General features: G+C 42.1%; 1 protein-coding gene across 2 annotated transcripts in view; it reads left to right on the plus strand.

Moving 5' to 3' along the window:
* The window catches only part of CHLSN (cholesin), a 241,932-nt gene that overhangs the window by 208,009 nt on the left and 15,068 nt on the right, over window positions 1-18,855 (plus strand). For both annotated transcript variants that reach the window (XR_013636389.1, XR_013636388.1), the window contains exons 6-7: window positions 15,074-15,204; window positions 16,887-17,024. The gene's annotated coding sequence lies outside the window, so the exon portion shown is untranslated. The remainder of the gene's footprint in view (window positions 1-15,073; window positions 15,205-16,886; window positions 17,025-18,855) is intronic.

The following is an 18,855-nucleotide window of genomic DNA, read 5'->3' on the forward strand; positions in this document are numbered from 1 at the left end:
GTTGTAACATTTTTAGGATAATATTTTAATATTTGGAAATTAAAAATTGTCTGTGAGGAAACAGATGTCCCAACTGGCTTATCCAGAAAATCCTTCCATTTCTCTGACATGACCCTCACCTCAATCATCCATGCCTTTTGCCCTGGACAACAAATTTGATTGGCTGGTGGTGTCTGCTCTTGGTCTTTATGTACTTCTCAAAATGAATATAGAAAAAGATACCTGCCCCATGGAGTTTACATGCTAATTCTTGATAGGATACAATAAAACGATAGAATGTGGCAATGTTAATAAGTTATATGGCTACTCAGCAAGGCTAGCGCATGGCATTAAGTAGCATGGACTTTTAAAATAATGTTAATCAATTAAATAAATGGCTTGAATGAATAAGCAGAAGACTGATAGGCAAGTGCGTTGTAGGGTTTGAAGGAGCAGAGGGGAATGGCTTTGCCGAAGAGCTCCGGCAGGGAGATCTATGCATGGGGTGGTGGGGGAGGGCAGTGTGGAACAGAGTGCAAAGGTCATTTGGTGGGAGGAGAGAACAAATGCCGCACTGAGACCAGCATCTCTGGCATATGAAGAACAAGGGGTGATGTGATAAGAGGACTATGGAGCTCGATTCCACGGTGTGCCCAGTCATCTGGCCTCAAACAGCAAAGCACTTAAACACGTGTCATCCCACTGACTTCAATGGGACCGTGCATGTGTTTGAGGTTAAGCACGTGTTTAAGTGCTTTGCTATGTTGGGACCAGCATGCTTTTTTACAGAATGAACCCCTTGTCAGATAAATAAGGAGAGGCAAATTGATGTAGCATATTTATTCTTTTTTTGGAGCCATCCCCTAGGAATCCTCCCTTTTGGTATTTGCTATCCCTTTTCATTCTCTTCTTTGCTCTAATTGGAAATTGAGGCCTGCTCGGGTGTCTGGCCTGAGGACTATGAGTTTTGACCTATAATATAGCCTTTACTTCTGGTTTGCTCTCTGTTTGGGCTGGTTAAGTCTTCCTGTTTTTGTTTCAGTGGTGCTTAGATGCAATTAGAATGGTCCTCTAATGGGGCTATTCTCCCATTAATATGTAACTTCCATTAACATCAGCACAAGTGGCAGACAAGTAAGGAGGACAGAATATCTAAGCTAAGTATCAATACCTGTGATCTCCTTGCTGCCCTATGTAGAATAATTATTAGTACTTAGTACAGTAGAACCTCAGCTTTACGGGCACCTCGGGAATGGAGGTTGTCCGTAACTGTGAACAAAGCACAGTTTGGGCTCCAGATCTAGCAGCTGATACTCCAGGCCAGGCTTCAGCAGCAGCTGAGCTCCCTCCTCAGCTCCAGCAGGCAGTTTCTTTCAAGCTTGTCCCCCTGAGAGGGCTGGTGCGGGTTGTGAGAGAGAGAGGCCTGGGTATGTGTGTGAAAACAGCATGTCCTCCACCCGGGGGGGGGGGGTATGTGTGAAATCAGCACAGCCCCCAGCGCTGCTCCTGCTCTGCTGGCTCCAGTTGCCTTGGGCTGGCAGCCCCAGCATCTTCACCTCTTACTGTAGCTGTAAGTGGCTGCCCCAGGGGTGGGGTGAGGACAGGCACAGCACAGTATTGCTTTTTTTTTTTTTTTGGTGTTTCTGCTTCTGCCTGATTGGTCACTTCCAGTTTCACATGGTGTTCTGTTCTGGTGTTCATATCTTTGAGGTTCTACTGTATTTGTCACCGTTCCTTTAAGGAGTACACCACGCCTTACATGGTGAAGTGCGTCTTAATATCTCTATATTACAGATAGGGAAACAGAGGAAAAGAAGTTAAGATTTCCCAAGGTCACACAGCAATCAATGGTGGACCTGCAAATAGAACTCGGGTCTCCTGGCTTCTGCTTCCCACCTCTGCCTTCTAGATCATGCTACCTTATTAAAAATGTAAATGCAAACAGATTAAGCCTATCCTCCTTGAAACTTTCCCATTAATATTTTGTCCTTTTGACTCTTTTCCTTGCATAATAAACTGGTGGATTGGGACTCAGATCAGAGACTTGGTATCCAGAGAGGACATGCCTGCTAAATACAGAAAAGGAAACCAGAAAGAACCACCATAGCCTCGGAATGCCCAAAAGACCAGGACAGAAGAGAGGAGGTGGTTTGTTTCTATTCTGAGATTAAAGATTATTCAGTAGCTGTAGCCTACTATTCAAAATACTTTGTGATTACTATGTTTAAAGTACCAAAGGCGATTCTGGTATGATAGTCATCAAACCAATGTTTATAAGACATTGTATTCTAGAAAGTATCCTTTCTTCCAATGTACCACAGACTTGAAGCTGGGAGTTGAAAATATGTTGGCATTTTAACCAAATCATGAAATCTGTGTAATTCACAGCCCTGGGGGATGGTCAATCAAACATAAATTAAAGCATTTGATACATTGCCAGAATGCAGTGGTGAATCCATTTGTACCAAGGGACACTTTAGCCACGTGGCTCATTCCTCTTTTAAACTAGAGTAGCCAGCAATGCCACGGTCCGTTCCTTTTGGTTTGTCCCAGCTCTATGTTGTTCATATATTTTTACAGGCTGTACATGGACTCAGTATCGAATAATAGCAAACCCACATGTGGAACATGAAGAGTCACAACAACCAGAGTAAACGTCAAAAGGGAAACTGGATTTTGAAATTCAGCTACATCTCACTCTACGGAAAATCCACAGTTAATGCTCCTATCACTTATATGGACAACCGTTAGAAAGCAAGCCCCTTTTATGGAAGGTTATGATACGTAACCACCTTCTCTTGTGTGGCTAAGAAAGAACGATGCCACAAATTATGGGCCAAATCTGCACATGAATAAAGAACACCAAGTTTATCCATAGTCACTGAATATCCTAGGCAGAGTTCCACCATATCAGCTAACCTGTGCATTGTGCGTACCAAAAATATTAGCAGGTGTGATTATGCACATGAACAGAGGGGTCAGTCCATTTCATTTTTCCAGCAGGCACTTTCTGAATCCTAGATTTGGAAAAGTAAATTAATGTTATTGAAGCCAATATTTGTAATACTGCCTGCCTTCTGCAAAATGCTGAGTGGTTATCCTCCTGTTGAAGTCCATAGAATTACTCTCATTCACATTTAAACTAATGGCAAAATTTCTACTGTCATCAGTGGGAACAGAATCAGGCCAAATGGAAGTTGTGGACACATGCCCTAAAATAGCTTTTCATCCCAGGATTCAACTCTTTCGGAACTCCCCTCCCAAAATCACCCCGTTCAGAAGAGGCCTGGGTAAACAGGATGAGGAGAAAAGAGAGTGTCTGTTGAATCGTTGTATGTAGCTACACACAGTCTAAGTGCTCAGGATTTCTTCAATTTTGGAATTAAGTGGTGCTTGCAATAAGACGCACATCTTGTATCCACTGCTGAATAATTCAGTAGTGATGTGGGAGTGACACCTGGTGGCTCATGGATTTGGGGTAATATTCAGGCTAAGTTGTATAGTTTTGTCCCGCTCTGGTTGTGAGTGGCCATCACTCAAGAAGTGTGAAAATGGCCCAGTAACTTCTGCTTAGAATATTTTATGGTGATTATAAAATGGCTCTGCATTATAAAAAGTGCAAATGCTTTAATGATGACTTGTAAGACTTTATTCTGACAGCTAGATTTACCTTATCATAAGCTTAAAACTATACTGTGTACGGTACAATGATTGTTTCTAGCTTTGTTTCCATCATCTCCTGACTTAAGGGCTCTAGAGCAGTGAAAAGAGATTCTAATTCCTGGTGAAAATGTCCCACATTTCAGCACATTTTAAAAAAGTTGCTTTATTTGTGTCAAAATGTTCACCATTGATATGATAGCAAAAGGCTATTCTTCACAGGCAAAACTTCCACCTTTTCTATTTTGACCAATTTAGAAAAAATGTGAAAATGCTAATGGTGATGCAACTTGCAAAATTCCATGGAAAAATTCTGAAATGTTTCTGAATTTTGTGAGGCTTTCAATAGTATTACCAAATGAGCAAACATTATTAATGCACATTTTTTTACCAGACCAAGCCCATGCATTTTATGACAATTTCAGTTTTTGCAAGCTAACACTTCATGAAGCAAACATTGTTTGATTTAGTGCTTGTTTCTTGAAGGCTCTGGCAGGACCTGAAAGCACATTGAAGAGGGGAGAAATTTTGGAAATTGTTCGGATTCTATGGAAAGTCAGATAAGCACCCTGTTTGCTTGCTTTGGATTTGGTAATTGTACACACTGTTTATTTGGACTGCTAAATTTAATAGTTTAACTTGAAGTCATTGATTAAAAATTAATCTTTCTGAGATAAAAAGGGAAAACATTGCTCCCTTCTGTGAAGTTCTCATCATCATGTAATCTGGCCAGTTTCAGGGACATTGACACATGGAATAGTTCAGAGACTCCAGGTCATGTTCTATTTTCTTCCCATTTGGCAAAATGTACCTATTCCTGACAGCTTACCTTATATTATTATCCCCTGGGGACATTGGGACATCATTGCATTTTACAATGCAACCTAATTCTGTAGAGTGTCTCTTGGAAGTTATCCTGAGTTCTAATTGTGACTCATGTGGTCTTGGACTAGTCACTTCACCTTTCTTTCTGAAAATTCCCATTTATAAAATGGAGACAATAACATCCTCCTTACTAGAGGGCACTTAATGTTTACATAAAGAATGATGTGCTATCACTCATCAAGGCTGAGCTAACCCATGGAGCCATGAGCATCAGAGAGAGATTACGCTAAAGAAAATGATGGTTTTGTTCTGGAAAGCATTACAAGGAAACTGGAGAACTGGTATGCAACTTCTGGCCCTTGAGCTTCAACATTCTTTTAGTTAAACTTTGGCAACCAGTTCTCAAATCAAAACTATCCCCATCAAACCCTTCCAATATTAACTCACCCCCTGAGCCCTATTTATGGAGAAGAGTCTACATTAAGTGGCATCAATTCTAGCCTATTAGCAAGAAGTCGTTGCTTTTTTAAAGTTTAAAGGCTGGAATCTACTGCATCTACTAATTTCCATAATAGAAAGTAGTTTGGCCCTGTGTGTGCTGTAGTAGCTACCTAAGAGATAGAATAGAACTTCTTTGAGGAATCCAACAGTCTGGGTTGGGCCCCGCTCTAGCTGCAGTGAGATAAATTAAGGGTGGTGAATCAGCTTTTCAGTGCTCGTTTGAGTCCTAGCTGACGGCGGGTGTTAATTAAGGCTCAAAGAGAAGGTGCCAGGGGCGCTCATGCTGTTCAATGGGCCATTCAAAATAACATTCAAAACATAGTTTGAAAGAAAAATAATCGTAAATGGTCTTGAACGTTTTATTTGGAAACTTATAAGCTGTGGCGGCTGCCAGGAGCACAGAGCCCAACCACCAAACAGCTGATAGTGCCAGCATTAGACGTTCCAATAGACCAGCCCACATCACATCGGCCTTCAACTCCCCCGTCCCCCTCAGTTCCTTCCTTATCTATCTGCAGTTTGACACTAGTACTACAAGCTAGTTATGCACTGACTAGCCCCATTTCCTGCTTCACTTATTACCTTCCTGGAGTACAAGCTCCCCTCTGTACACCTCAACAGCCTTGAGTTCACTTAGCAGTGGGCATGTGGAAACAGGAAGCCCAGTCACAAGTGGGAAGAAGAGTGTTGTGTGTCCAGTTTGCACAGGGCCCCCTAAAACCAAGTGCTTGCCTTGTCTATAGGCCTGACACCGTTGTCTCAACCATCTTGCAAGCTAGCACAGCAAGGCAAACACATCCGTCCTTCCAGCAGTGAGGGAATGCTGGATTTTTGAGTGCAGATCTAGTAACTCAGATATATGACAGCATGGGACAGTGGGGGTAGGAGCCCTCAGCGCTATTCCTGACTCTGCCTGTGCTTTCTTGTGTGAGTTGGATATAATTCTGTCAGTCTCAACTTCCCCGTCTGTGAAAGGCATATAACAGCCACCTGTCTACTGGGGAGGTCTTGAGGATGAATTGATATTTGTAACACAATTTGAAATCTTTGGAGGACAGATGCTACACAGAAATAGTGTTGTTTTTATAATTCCATAGATAGCGGCCAAGCTTACTGGTGGGTGAACTGGCCCTTGTGGGAAGCTAGTCCCCGGCCCCTTCCCTTCTGCCGAGGCCCCTCCCCTGCCCCTCCTTTTCCAGGCCCCCCATCCCCGGATCCCAGAGCACCCCCACCACAGCCGCTGGCCTCCCTTCCCCAGCCCCGGGCCACCCAAGCACCCCCAGCCACGGAGCCCCGGGCAGGCAGCCCCAGCGCCCCTAGCCCGAGCACTGAGTGGGTGGCGTGGCTGCAGCACCCTGCAACCCCAGCCCTGGAGCACCAGGCGGGTAGCACAGTAACAGTGCCCCCAACCCTAGCCCCAGAGCACAGGTGGGTGGTGCATGAACGGGGCCATGCTGGGCTGTTTGGGGAGGCTCAGCCTCCCCGAGCCTATGATACCCAGCCCATGTCCCTTCCCCAAAGAGCTTCCTACAGAGGCGAATACAGTGCAACAGAGAGAAGATTGCTTACAGGCATGGATGCAGAGAGGAGATCAGTATAGGGAGGTGATGGAATTTAGAAAGGATTCATTGGAGTAGAAATCTCCAGACCGAAGGAAGAGAGTGAAAAGATATTTGTTTTCTATATGTGGTATTTATTCATAATTAAACTCCAGAGATTAGGATTGAGGCTTTGGGGCCTGGCAGATGGGCGGGATGAGGTTTATTTAAAATGCATAGATTGACTCATGCTCAAAATGCCCTACTCGTCGGATTGGCCCAGAGAATTGGTGGGGACAATGGCAGAAGGAGCAGCTCAGCATCTGGATTAGGATGGGATTCTGAGGCTTTTGGAGGGCATACAAAACGAGAAGAGCACTTTGGAGACCTGAGCTTCTAAAGTAACAACACATCTGCTGGCTCCTGTTTCTGAGGCATAGCAGCGTCAGATTGGAAGCAGCTGAGCAGGTCTATTAGGGAAGGGGATGAAATGTTACTTTCCCCTGTATACAGTCTTTGTTCTCACTTCAAGGAAATCGATACAAATTATATGACCCAAAAGGAGATGAGAAAGAGCTTGATTTCTAATGGAGGCTCCTTTCCCCAGTTTATTTTCCTCTTCATGTGAAATTCAATTCTATATTGATTTCTAAAGACTTATGCAAAGCCAGGGAGAGCCCAGAAAAGGCAGCACTTGCAAAATGCTGCGCACGTGGCGAAAACAAACACCTCCAGCCAGAAAACTATTGTATACTCCATGGACTCATCCGAGTATCTAGAGAGCATCAGCCATGCCACCAAAATGCCTGCTCATCTGAACTCTCATGTCCTGCCTTGTCTGGTTTATTGTTTGTGGTTCTTTTACATGTTGTGGATTTAGTGCTCCTGAAAAGTGCCAGAGGGATGCTACTGGAGACTGAGTTATCCACATGATACAGTGCAAAATGCAGCAGTGCAAGCTTCCCTGCCAATGGACCATGTCCCTAACTCTGACCTGGAGGGAACATCCCAAGGGGCAAGAGAAGGTAGATAAGTTTCTGTTGGCCTATCAGCCCTGCTGAGACAATTACTGCCAAAAGAAGCTGTCTTTGGGGAGCTAGACTAAGATCTTCACACTCAAGACACACAGGCCATGGAATGGCTGTCAGACGGCAATAACTTTCCACCACAGCTGGCCTGGGCTGGATTTGGTCCAGCGTGTCTGGCAGACTCCTCTTTCTGTGCCTCGCCGTCTGTGACATTTACAGTGTCTCTGTAAATGGCGTGGCCCTGAAGTAATTGCCAATGTTTAATTTTTCATGAGGGTCATTGACTTCCAGGTAAAGTTTAATTTTCTCTGATTTAATATTCAACTTAAATCCCTATGTGAAAATATATTTAAACGCCCTTTGAAGGAGCTATTCTGATCTTTGCTCAGTTTTGTCTTTTCCATGGGTTATTCTACCCTGTGTGTAGTGATCCATCTTTCATCCTAGTGCATGTAGCTTCAGAAGAAGGCAGGGAGGGTAATAGGTTCGCAGATGAGTGACTGCTGGTTAGTTAATCTGATTGCTCCATTAGTCCCTCCCATTTAGTAATTAGAAATAGGTTTTCAGTCTAAGGTTGGAATTTCTCAACCTACTGCTCTTAGCAACTCTAATGCTGTAAAATGACAATTATTAGTAATACTTTGCACTTACCGTGTTTTCTTTGTGAATCTCAAAGCGCCTTTCAGAAATGGCTACATGTTTTACAAAGAGTAGGAGGTGAATCAGTTGAATGGAAGTTGTGTCAAGCCCCAAATTAGGCAGGGGTGCTGCAGACAACAGCCTCATTCGCTACACAACTCTGCTTCATTCCCAGAGCAGGCAGGGCAGTACAGAGTGCTGACATGAATCGCTCAGCATCCCATACAGAGTCATTGTCCAAGTAAGGACTGGAACCCAAATATCCAGACTCCTAGTCTCCTACTCTAACCACTAGAAAACACTGTCATTTATAACACAAGTGGAATGGGTTCGTGTTGTAATATTTCAAAGCAGTATCACATCTGGAAGCAAAGCGGTTCAGACCCCCTGCACTGAGAAGCCACGCTACTTGTCACCAGCCATCCTGATTTATGTGAGATGGTCCTGATTTTAAGGAAAAGTCCCATGATGTAAAAGCAAAGCTTGCAGGACCTTGGAACCATCCCAGGTTCCAGACTGACACAGTTTCATTACATAAGAACAGGGTGATGCAAAATATTTTTCCTGTAGAAAGCCATTGGAAGGTGACAAATGGTATTTTCCCACTTGTGCTTAAAATGTAGGGCATAGGTACAGGGTAGTATCCCTTTAAAAAAGTTTAGAGAGCCAGGGTGGGGGCAGTAATATCTTTTATTGGACCAACTTCTGTTGGTGAGAGAGACAAGCTTTCAAGCATACATGGAGCTCTTCTTCAGACCTGAAGACCCTAGCACCTCAGGGGTCCCAGAATTCAGGCTCCAACCTAAGTCCAAACACCTACACTGCAATTAAATAGCCCCTTAGCCCTAGCCCCAAGACCCAGAGGCAGCTGCCACAGGCCAGCCATGGGAGTCTAGCTGCAGTATAGACATACGCACAGTAATAGAACAAATAATGCTTACCTACCTCTGAGGGCTGTTGTGGGGCTAATGTTTAAATAGCATGTGTAGAATTTATGGAGGACAGTGTGTAGAGGTGAATTCACATTAAGGAAGGGGAAAAATTGTTTATGGTTCAGGAAAAGACCAATTAGATGTAGTGGGATGAAAATGAGCAAGGAAAACTTTAGACTGCCATCAGGAAATATCTCCTTACAGTAAAGCTATTTAGACTGTGTGAGAGTCTGAGGGGGAAGAAGTAGAACCACAGATGCTGGACAATTTACTGCAGTGAAGAGGAAACAGAGCAATTCTGCACTAGTCTCTGGGAATGAAGTAGGCCTTTCCCATATCTCCATTTTGCGAGTTTGTGGTTTTAAGCTTCTTTTAATTGTGTTTGGACTACGTTTTGCAACCTGCTAAATTAGCTCATGATCTCAGTGTGTGAAGAGGGAATGAGTTAAATTCCAACTTTAAGGTAGTGTGCAAAAACCTGACATCAATAACCTTGAACAAATACAAAAGCCACTTTCTAAGAACTGTTCAACCAGCTTTTCCCTTTGCTCACCAAAGCTAAGCAGCAGCTAATCATGGGTCTTGTTGATTTAAAATTCTATCACTTGCTGCAATTCAAAAGGGACTAAGCGGTGCCAAAACATGGTTTTAAAAAGGTATTAAGTTTTTAAAGGTTTGAAAATGTTCTGGTAATCTTTGAGGCCCCAGTTCTACAAAGACTTACACACATGCTTCACACATGCTTAACTTTAAGCATGTGAGTTGCCCTATATCAACGGGACTACTTGTGCTTAAAGTTAAGTACGTGTGTGAGTCTTTTGCAGGATCAGGACCTACGGGCCCAATTCTGCTATCTTTACTCCTGTGGGGAAGTGTTTTACTCTGTCAGCAGTCCTTCAGAAATGTATGCATCTACTCATGCAGTAAGGGACTACTCAGCAGGAGAAGAGGTGTCAGAACTGGGCTCTTCGTCAGTTGCTGTTCTTCCAGTTACTGTGTCAGTTGATGCACATCACTGTATCTGAATGCTCATGCATTTCACACATGACATTTCCTTTCCATGACAGTTCATGTAATACACTTTACATAGGGCTTGTGGCATTGTAAAAGCGATGTGACAGCTGCAGTGCCAGAAGGCTTTTAAGGCATTAACAAATTACTGACGTGAAACAGAAAATCCCCATAAAGAAGCTAAAGGATTTCATCATGAAAGTTTAAAAAACCACACACTGTGCAGTGGGTGAGGCATAGGCTGCAATTTTATTTTCACCAAGTGAGCTGAAATAATTTCCCCGTGAGCTGCTTTTGTTACAACGTAAATAAAAGTTTCAGTGCCGTTTGAAACCAGGTTCTGGCATACTGCACTAGTGCAAAACACGCTGCACTGGTGTAAACTGTATGCACCCTGCAAGCTTGCACTGGGACAGCTACACTGGTAGCTAAAAATCTCAGAGCATGTCCAGAAAACGAGTTATTGGGTGGCAGGCAGGGGTGTAAATCTACCACGCTCCAGTGAGCTGCACAGTGTCTGTCTGTGTGGAGCCTGGTGCTGCACTCTAAAGGTTAGAGAATGTTCAGTGCACACGCGTAGGATAGTTAGCATGTGACATGCTGGAGTGCTGTAGATTCACACCCATGCTTGCAGTGCCATAGAGACATGCTCTCAGCATAGACCAGGCCTTAGATAGCTGAGATTGCCAGATCTTGGTCTCTTCTCATAAGACATCCCAGGCTTAATTCTGATCTCTCACTAGTTTTACATTGATGTAACTCCATTGACTTAATTTATTGTTTACATCATCATAAGGCATAATAGGATCAGACCTGGGAGCCTTTCAGAGAACTCTTACTACCTAGTATCTCAAATCTAGCTAAGGCATACCAAATTTTTTTGCTTAATAATGTACACGCACTCCACTTCTGATGGTCTGGGCAATTCAGTTTACCATGGCTGAATAATAGAGTATATTATTGTTATTGATTTCCTTATATGGACTCAGAATATTATTTAATTTGTTAGGCCTGCTTTAGTGTATGTAAGTCATTGCTGAATTATATTAATTCACATCACTATAGCCAAGCTTACACTTAACTCTTTTATTTGAATAAATAAGCATAGGTTTGGCTCTCTTGTATCCTCTTGTGATACACTGAGGTACTACAGCCCTGCTAATTCAGCAGTCCTTACTCTACAGCTATCCTGTCAGCCTGCTAAAGGATCACATATTGTAATTTGTATTGTAACTGTCTTGTTAGGCCTGGCCTGTTTCAACACACTGGATCGTGCTAGAGTAGAACCTCAGAGTTACGAATACCAGAGTTATGAACTGACTGGTCAACTTCACACCTCATTTGGATCCGGAAGTACGCAATCAGGGAGCAGCAAAGATCAAAAGAAAAAAGCAAATACAGTACAGTGCAGTGTTAAACGTAAACTACTAAAAAAAAAAAAAAAAAAAAGGGAAAGTTTAAATTATTTTTTGACAAAGTAAGGAAACCTGTTTCTGTTCTTGTTTCGTTTAAATTAAGATGTTTAAAAGCAGCATTTTTCTTCTGCATAGTCAAGTTTCAAAGTTGTATTAAACCAATGTTCAACTGTAAACTTTTGAAAGAACAACCAGAACGTTTTATGAATGTGCCCAAGGGGTTCGTAACTCTGAGATTCTACTGTATCTGGATATGTCAGAACATGAGTGGGAGTATGGAAGCAGCTAAGTTAGATTTTACCAGCATTTGCTTGGTTTGTAGGACATATGTAGGAGCTAGGAGGGGCTGGACCATGTTGGAGGGGCTGGTGAAGGCCAAATCTGGGGCTATTTTCATGGGGATAGCAAAAAGCACATCGCTGCTAGCAGGGCAGCTCTCCTGTCAAGTCTGTGTCCTCAAGCATAGAGCTGCTAGGATTTCTCAAACAGTTGTATGGTTTTTTTTAAACATGCCAAAACAACGTATTTTCTCTTTATCTCGTTCTCTGAAACATCTGAACTGTCGAATCTGAAACTTCCCCAGAAAAATTCAGCCTGAAGCAGTCACGCAGCAAGGAAAACTTCAGCCTGAAATGTTAGTTTGGCAAAGTTATAAGCAACTGAAAAGAGGGCATTATAATGAAAAGTGTCAGGTGTCAATCTTAACTATCAGCAGCGCTACCAGTTCCTCCTGGAATAAAAGCATAAAGACTGCTATCATTGGTACAGCTCCTCTTTATAACTCTCAACTTATTTCCCATCTATGTTACTGTAATGAGTTTCTTGTGCAAAACTATCCAGCTAACTGGACTATGATATAAATATTATTGTAGAAGTCCTGCTAAGTGTGTTACATGGGATCCTTCCTGGAGGTGTATTCTTTTCTTCTGGTGACCTAGGGAGAATGACATAGATTCATCATATCAAACGTGCGGGATCTCAGAATAGGCTAAAAAAATGGACAGAAGGAAGATTTCTTGAAGAGTTTCATTTTCTTATTGTGATGACCAAATCTTCAAAGGTGAGGTGGGAATATGTAGATTAAATGTCTCATAGAGTCATAGATTCCAAGGTCAGAAGGGACCATTGTGATCATCTAGTCTCATCTTCTGTATAACACAGGCCATAGAACTTCCCCCAGATAATTCCTAGAACAGATCTTTGAGAAGAGACATCCAAACTTGATTTAAAAATTGTCCGGGATAGAAACTCCACCATGACACTTGGTAAATTGTTCTAATGGTTAATTACCCTCACTCTCAAAATATTATGCCTTATTTCCAGTCTCCATACTTTCGTGTTGATTTACAGCACTGCTGTACAGACCACTGTGTTGTCCAGCTGTTGAATGATGAGTATGTTTATGCTTTTATTTGTTTTAGTTGAACCTTTTAAAATAAGATCATTTAACACTGCTCCCACCAACATCACCTTGGATGCTGTGTGGGGTCAGGTTCAATTATAAAGACCCAACATTTGTCACTCTGTAAAGACTCAGAGATGAAGGTACGATCCTTCTTCGATCTCCATAAGTTTCATATGTTAATATTGCTTCTAATGTCTTCTCTGCATTGGTGGGTCATGCAGACTTTGAACACTGATGGGTTTTTATGATGATTCTTGTGGATATTGAACCTAAAGTTAAACTTAAGGTCCTCTGTTTTGTTTTGTTTTGTTTGTTTGTGCCTCATTCATGAAACACAAATGCATATACTACTGCTAGCTGCAAAGCACAGATTCTTATAGCAGACTGAAGACATCACGTGATAGCAGTAACTGTGTGAGCCTGATGTGGCCTCTCAGTGGAGAGATGGATTCAGCCTTAATCTAAATGGAAAGTGCTTGATTCTTTTTTTAGATTGATGCCAAGATAATTTAGGCCTCAGTCCTGCCAATGTATCCAAGTGGGTGGGTTCTCTGGAGTTCTTTGAAGGTTCACGGGACTCTGCTCTGTATGTTAATGGAATCCACACACCGATCCAGCTGCAGGATAAGAACCCACATGCATCTAATCTGAAAAAAAGAACTAAACATTTTCCAGTGATTCCAACTTTTCTCCACGTGAATGGAATCCACAAACACAGATCTGATTGTAGGGTTAGGATCTTAAGTTGGGCCTTGTCCTTCCTTTAGCATTTTCTAGCTGTCCTAGAAAAAGTTTCCTGCCCCTTGTTTCTCAAAAAAGAGCATAACACTTTGGTGGGAGACTTGTGTGGGATTCTGCCAATCTTTTGTTGTTATTAGTATGGCTACTCTTATTTGTTAAGTGCCGACTGAGAATGCGCTAAGCACTGCGCAAGAGACATTACAGTCTGAGACAGAAGAGACAGGCCACAAAGTGGCACTCAGAGTTTCTTCCTTTTTTAAAAAATACTAGTAAAACTATTGAATGGTGACTCGTTTCTAAATAGGAAGATTTACTTAAATAAATAACTTGTTGCTGAATATTGTGTGAGTGCCCCAAAGTAACTGATTTTCTTAGCCTAGCTACTGGGGCAATTTGGCACAAGTTAAAATGTTATTGGGATTTGGCACTTTGAGTCTGTTGGTCACCTTTAAGATCCTGATAAAGGTCTCAGAGTAGTGAATGCAGGTTGTATTACTCCACAGTACACCCTGCTGTGGATGTTTCCATTGCCTGTAACTTTGGCAGCACAAAAAGTGTATTCCATCTGGATTTAACCAAACTTTCAACCACAGTCAAGCAGCTAATGTTAAGTTTAATACTTTGGTGTGAAGACTAGAAGAAACAGTTCACATTTTTGCTTTGTTAGTTTGGAGACCGTCTTCTAAATGGTTGTTATGACAGAGCATGAGCGCTCCTGAATTTATTCTGTGTATGAAAGTTTGTTGCAGCAAAAAAGATTAGAAACTTCCATTTTTGTTGGATCTGTTTTTTGTTTACTGCAGGTTGGATTCTGCAGTGAACAGCAAAAATTATAACCAGTTAGCAAAAGGGAGATCATGAGATTTGTGATTTTTATTTGGAGTCTGGTTTATTACAACATAGCAATGGGGTGTATAAAATGAAATGGTTTATTGTGATGTGAAATTTAATGTTGCTGGGTAATTGAGTGTAATTGATTTATAATTCATGTGAAAGTTAAAAATGATGATCTAACAACTCTGAAACATAACATTTGGCTCTTAAGATTTTTTGTGAGGGTTTCCCCCTTAAGTGTGATGCTTTATCGTTTTGTTTTATTACCTCTTTTAAAATGTAATTTCATTGTTTCACCAGTTTCTCTGTGATTTTCCCTTAATTGTATTTTTTAATTAATGTTTATAGTCTATGTCTAGACAAGCCTAATAGGCTCCATTCATTTCTTTAGAGATTCTTTAATAAGAGACACTTTATACATGGAAAGCTTGAGTTACCAAAAAGGACAAAACTTCAGTAATGTGTCATTTTGATGGCCATACGGATGGCTTCTCTGTCAGAAAACTTTAGTTTTGCAATATAATTAGCACATCTAATTTCTGTTTTGATCTTGTTTTGTTTTCAGTTATTTAATTTCTACCGTTCCTTAGATGTCTTTTCAAACCTCACAAGATGCTATGCAAAAAAGCAGAAGAGGGATGTGTGGTCTTTAGGAAATACATCAGGACACGCAGACAAGATATTCATGAAAACAATGTAAGGGGCTACATTGATGCCTTAGTGATCAAACAATAGGTATTTTATTGCTCTGTTAACATGTGATATGCAGACGCTGAGGGTAGTTTATCTAATGAGTATGTCCTACTAAGTTCTATATGAAAATAATTACATTACCTACACATCTTTCACATCCAGCAGACATCTTTGCAAGCTGTTAAAATTTGGCCCTACAAGAAAAGCAAGAAATTGGATAACCCGACCCAAAGAATTTACTATGCTGTGTGACATAATTGTGCAAAACTTGTCCTCAGGTGGTATCCTTTATTACTGGAGAGGCAGAGACAAAGCATCTCATTCTTTCTGAGCATTAAAGACCATCACATACCTCCCTAAGGACACTGGAATAGAGATCAGTTTACTAGTTGCACAGAGATGAAAGTGCCCTATTACACTGCTCATGAGAACATATCATTTTCCTTAGCACTTTCACCAGAAGATAATGATTTCATGAGACTACAGCAAGGGGTAAAACCTGCAATTACCATCCAGAAATGTAGAGCAAAGATCAGTAGAACCAAAACATCTGTGGCCACCTTTAGGAACTTTGCAATATAACTATGCTGCCCACTCAGAACTTCATAGGTGCAACATAAATAAAACACAGGTCCTCCTGATCCAAAAATCACATAGTCCCTAAGCTGTTTGAGCTAAACAAGAAACTCCTTTAGCTGGTAGCAGTGCAGGGCCTATAACACACAGGTTTCTTATTTTATCCAGGCGAGGGTAACGATACATATAAACATCACACTAGCCAGTCCAATACTACTGACAACCCACCTTGTTGCAATTCCTGCATAACATTCCTGTCCTGACATATCCTAGCCCTTTAACTAATACTGATGGGGCTCAAGCGCCACCCAGAAACCCTGGTTTCTACAGTCATTAGAGACAGATCTAAGCCTTGTAGTGTATGGTTGATACAAGGGTTGGGTTGTGTCAGGACCGAGAATGTTATGTGTGTGTATTAGAGCTGGTTGGAAAACTGATTTTTTTCTGCAGAAAACTTAAGTTTTTTTGGTGAAAATCAAAAATCAAAATATTTTAGCCAAACACTGAAATATTTCAATTCTGAAATGTCACCACAGTGTCTCATGGGAGTTGTAGTGTGAGTGCTTAAAACTTACTTTCTCCACAATAGGCTGAGTTCCCTGGTTGGACTCCCATGGTCTCCCCTCTTGGTAAGGGGAGATGGTACATCATGGCAGTCATGTGGCATGGTGCATCATGGGAGATGACATTTTTCCCAAAAATATTTCGTTTAATCAAAGGCCAAATTTTCCATGGGAAAAAAATGTCATCAGAAAAAATTTGATCAGCCCTCTAGTATGATTATGTATGTGTGTGTTTACATACATATAAAATCAGGTAGATCAGTCTATGCATGCATGTACACACACACACACCTTTTACCCGTGTGTTTAATATTCTCCACTGGCTTTCATTAGGTGAACTTTGGCTCATAAATCCAGGGCCCTTGGAGAGAGCTGTAAAACATAGCAGACTAGGTGCCATTTCCCATGCTCACATGGTTCTAGTTCTGACTGGCCAAGTAAATGCAAGCGCTCCCCTGCTCTATCGCTTTCAGCCTTTGAATGTGCAAAGATAACCGGAGTTTGTGAGTTTGACACCTGCTAATGAGCAATGTGTTTGTGTCCCAGGGACAAACAACCTGGATTCCTTTGCTAGCTGGATGCTGCTAATGCCACGGGAGACACCAAATGAGTTGAACCCCAACCACTTTCTTGATGCTGATGGAAAGTTTACAAAGACAGAAGCTTTCCTGCTTTTCTTCACAGGTAACTAAAAGGGCCTGATCCTGCAGGGAGGCAGCATGCCTAGTACCCCTCAAGAGGTACCACTGTCTTGCCGGATTCGGCCCTATGCTAAGAATGATCCTTATATTTATATCAGGACTGGTTTGGCGATGTCCACAGCAAGTTCCTATCACAGTTACATATAGCTCCCCAGGCCACCCATAGAGATAACGGCAACACACTTGTTCCCATAGGACCTATGTAGTGATGTCAGTGTAGCTGTGTGGGCTCCACACCTCTGAGCATCAGGCTGCTTTTACTCAAGAGAGGAAGGGTGGTTCCATGCTTAGGATGCTAGAGTGGGACTCAAGAGACCTGGGTTCAGTTCCCTTCTCCACCACAGCCTGCCTGTGTGAAGTAAAGGAACCTACCCACTGAGTAATGTCTGAATTTTTCTTGGTTAATGATAAAATGGGACATATGACTTTATGTTCTTAGCCTTCCTCTCGTGTAAGCTAATTTGTATATGCTTTGTTCCAATGGATGGCTAAAACCCTGTGGGCTTAGTCCTTCTGTCCTCAGTCAAACCTTATTTGCAAAGCTCAATGGGAGTTTTTCCTGAGTAAGGACTGCAAGACCTGGCTGTCAGTCAATGCCGTTGCAGGATATTGGTGCCATCTTGTGGCCAAAAGGGGAGCAATAGATAAATCAGATTCCTTAGAAATGTTATATTGCAATGCAGAGCACAAGCACTTGACCAACAAACTTTGCAGGTAGAAGAGGTGAAAAGTTGAAGTCCATTGAAGAATATGGAGATTGTATTTACACCCACTTCAAAGGCTCATGAGCAGGTGTTTTCTGTCAGATCTGTAACTGAGTTATAATCAATGTTTTTCTATAATTTGGGTGGACAGATACACAGGAGGAGTCTTTCGTGCAGAGATGTACCCCACTCTCTGATTTCCTGAGGGCTGTAGAGTGATGCATTCTACCCATATGCTGATGATACAGGGATGAGCATAAGAAGTGTGATACATTTTTTTAAAAAATTGTAAATCAGAGCCTGTTCTCTGCCCCTGACATTACCAGCTGATCAGTTGGCTCTGATTAATAGTCCATCTCAGTCATTTCTGATGTATTTGCATCACATAATCTGCAAATTTTCTATAAACAGCTGATCTCACTAGGCTCCTCTCACTTCATCAGAAGATTCAAGTGTGGGAGGTGTTGCCTGGGCTTCAGCAGAGTCTGAAAGCTGTTGCTCAGGAGAGGAGAGAGACATAATGATTTCACTTTCCAAACCCCAGGCTCTCAAAGCGCTTTACAAACACCAAGAATAAACCCGCATAACACCCTGGGAAGGTAAGTATTTTACAGGTGTGGAGAATGAGTCACAGAGCCTTTCAGTGACCAGTCTCATACAATGAGTCGACTGGGAATAAAACGCAGGTCTCTTGAATCCCCATCTCTTGCTCTAATCACTAGACTGTGTTGTCTCTTAATTGTTTGGAAACCAGTGCATCCCTAGATGGATATCACTTGGAAACTGACTAAATCCCAGGGATGAAATATAGACCCACTGAAGTTGATGAAAAAACTCCCATTGACTTCAATGGGGCAAGATTTCAGTCCAGGTTTTGGGGGGTGTCACTAAAGAGCGCTGTGGCAGGGAGGGAGGGAGCCGTTGTGGAAGCTGAGGGGACAGCCCTTGAGTGATTCCAGACCTGATTTGCCTACCTTCTTTCGAGAACACCCAGCCTCCCTCCCTCAGCCTGGTGTCCACCATGGACCATCTCCTTCTGACGCCTCCCTCAGGACTGGGATCCCCAGCCCAGGAGAAGTAGTGCAGGCCAGCAGCAGCTGCCAACAGCTG

The sequence above is a fragment of the Lepidochelys kempii genome, chromosome 10, assembly GCF_965140285.1.
Source record: "Lepidochelys kempii isolate rLepKem1 chromosome 10, rLepKem1.hap1, whole genome shotgun sequence".
Classification (NCBI taxonomy): domain Eukaryota; kingdom Metazoa; phylum Chordata; order Testudines; family Cheloniidae; genus Lepidochelys; species Lepidochelys kempii.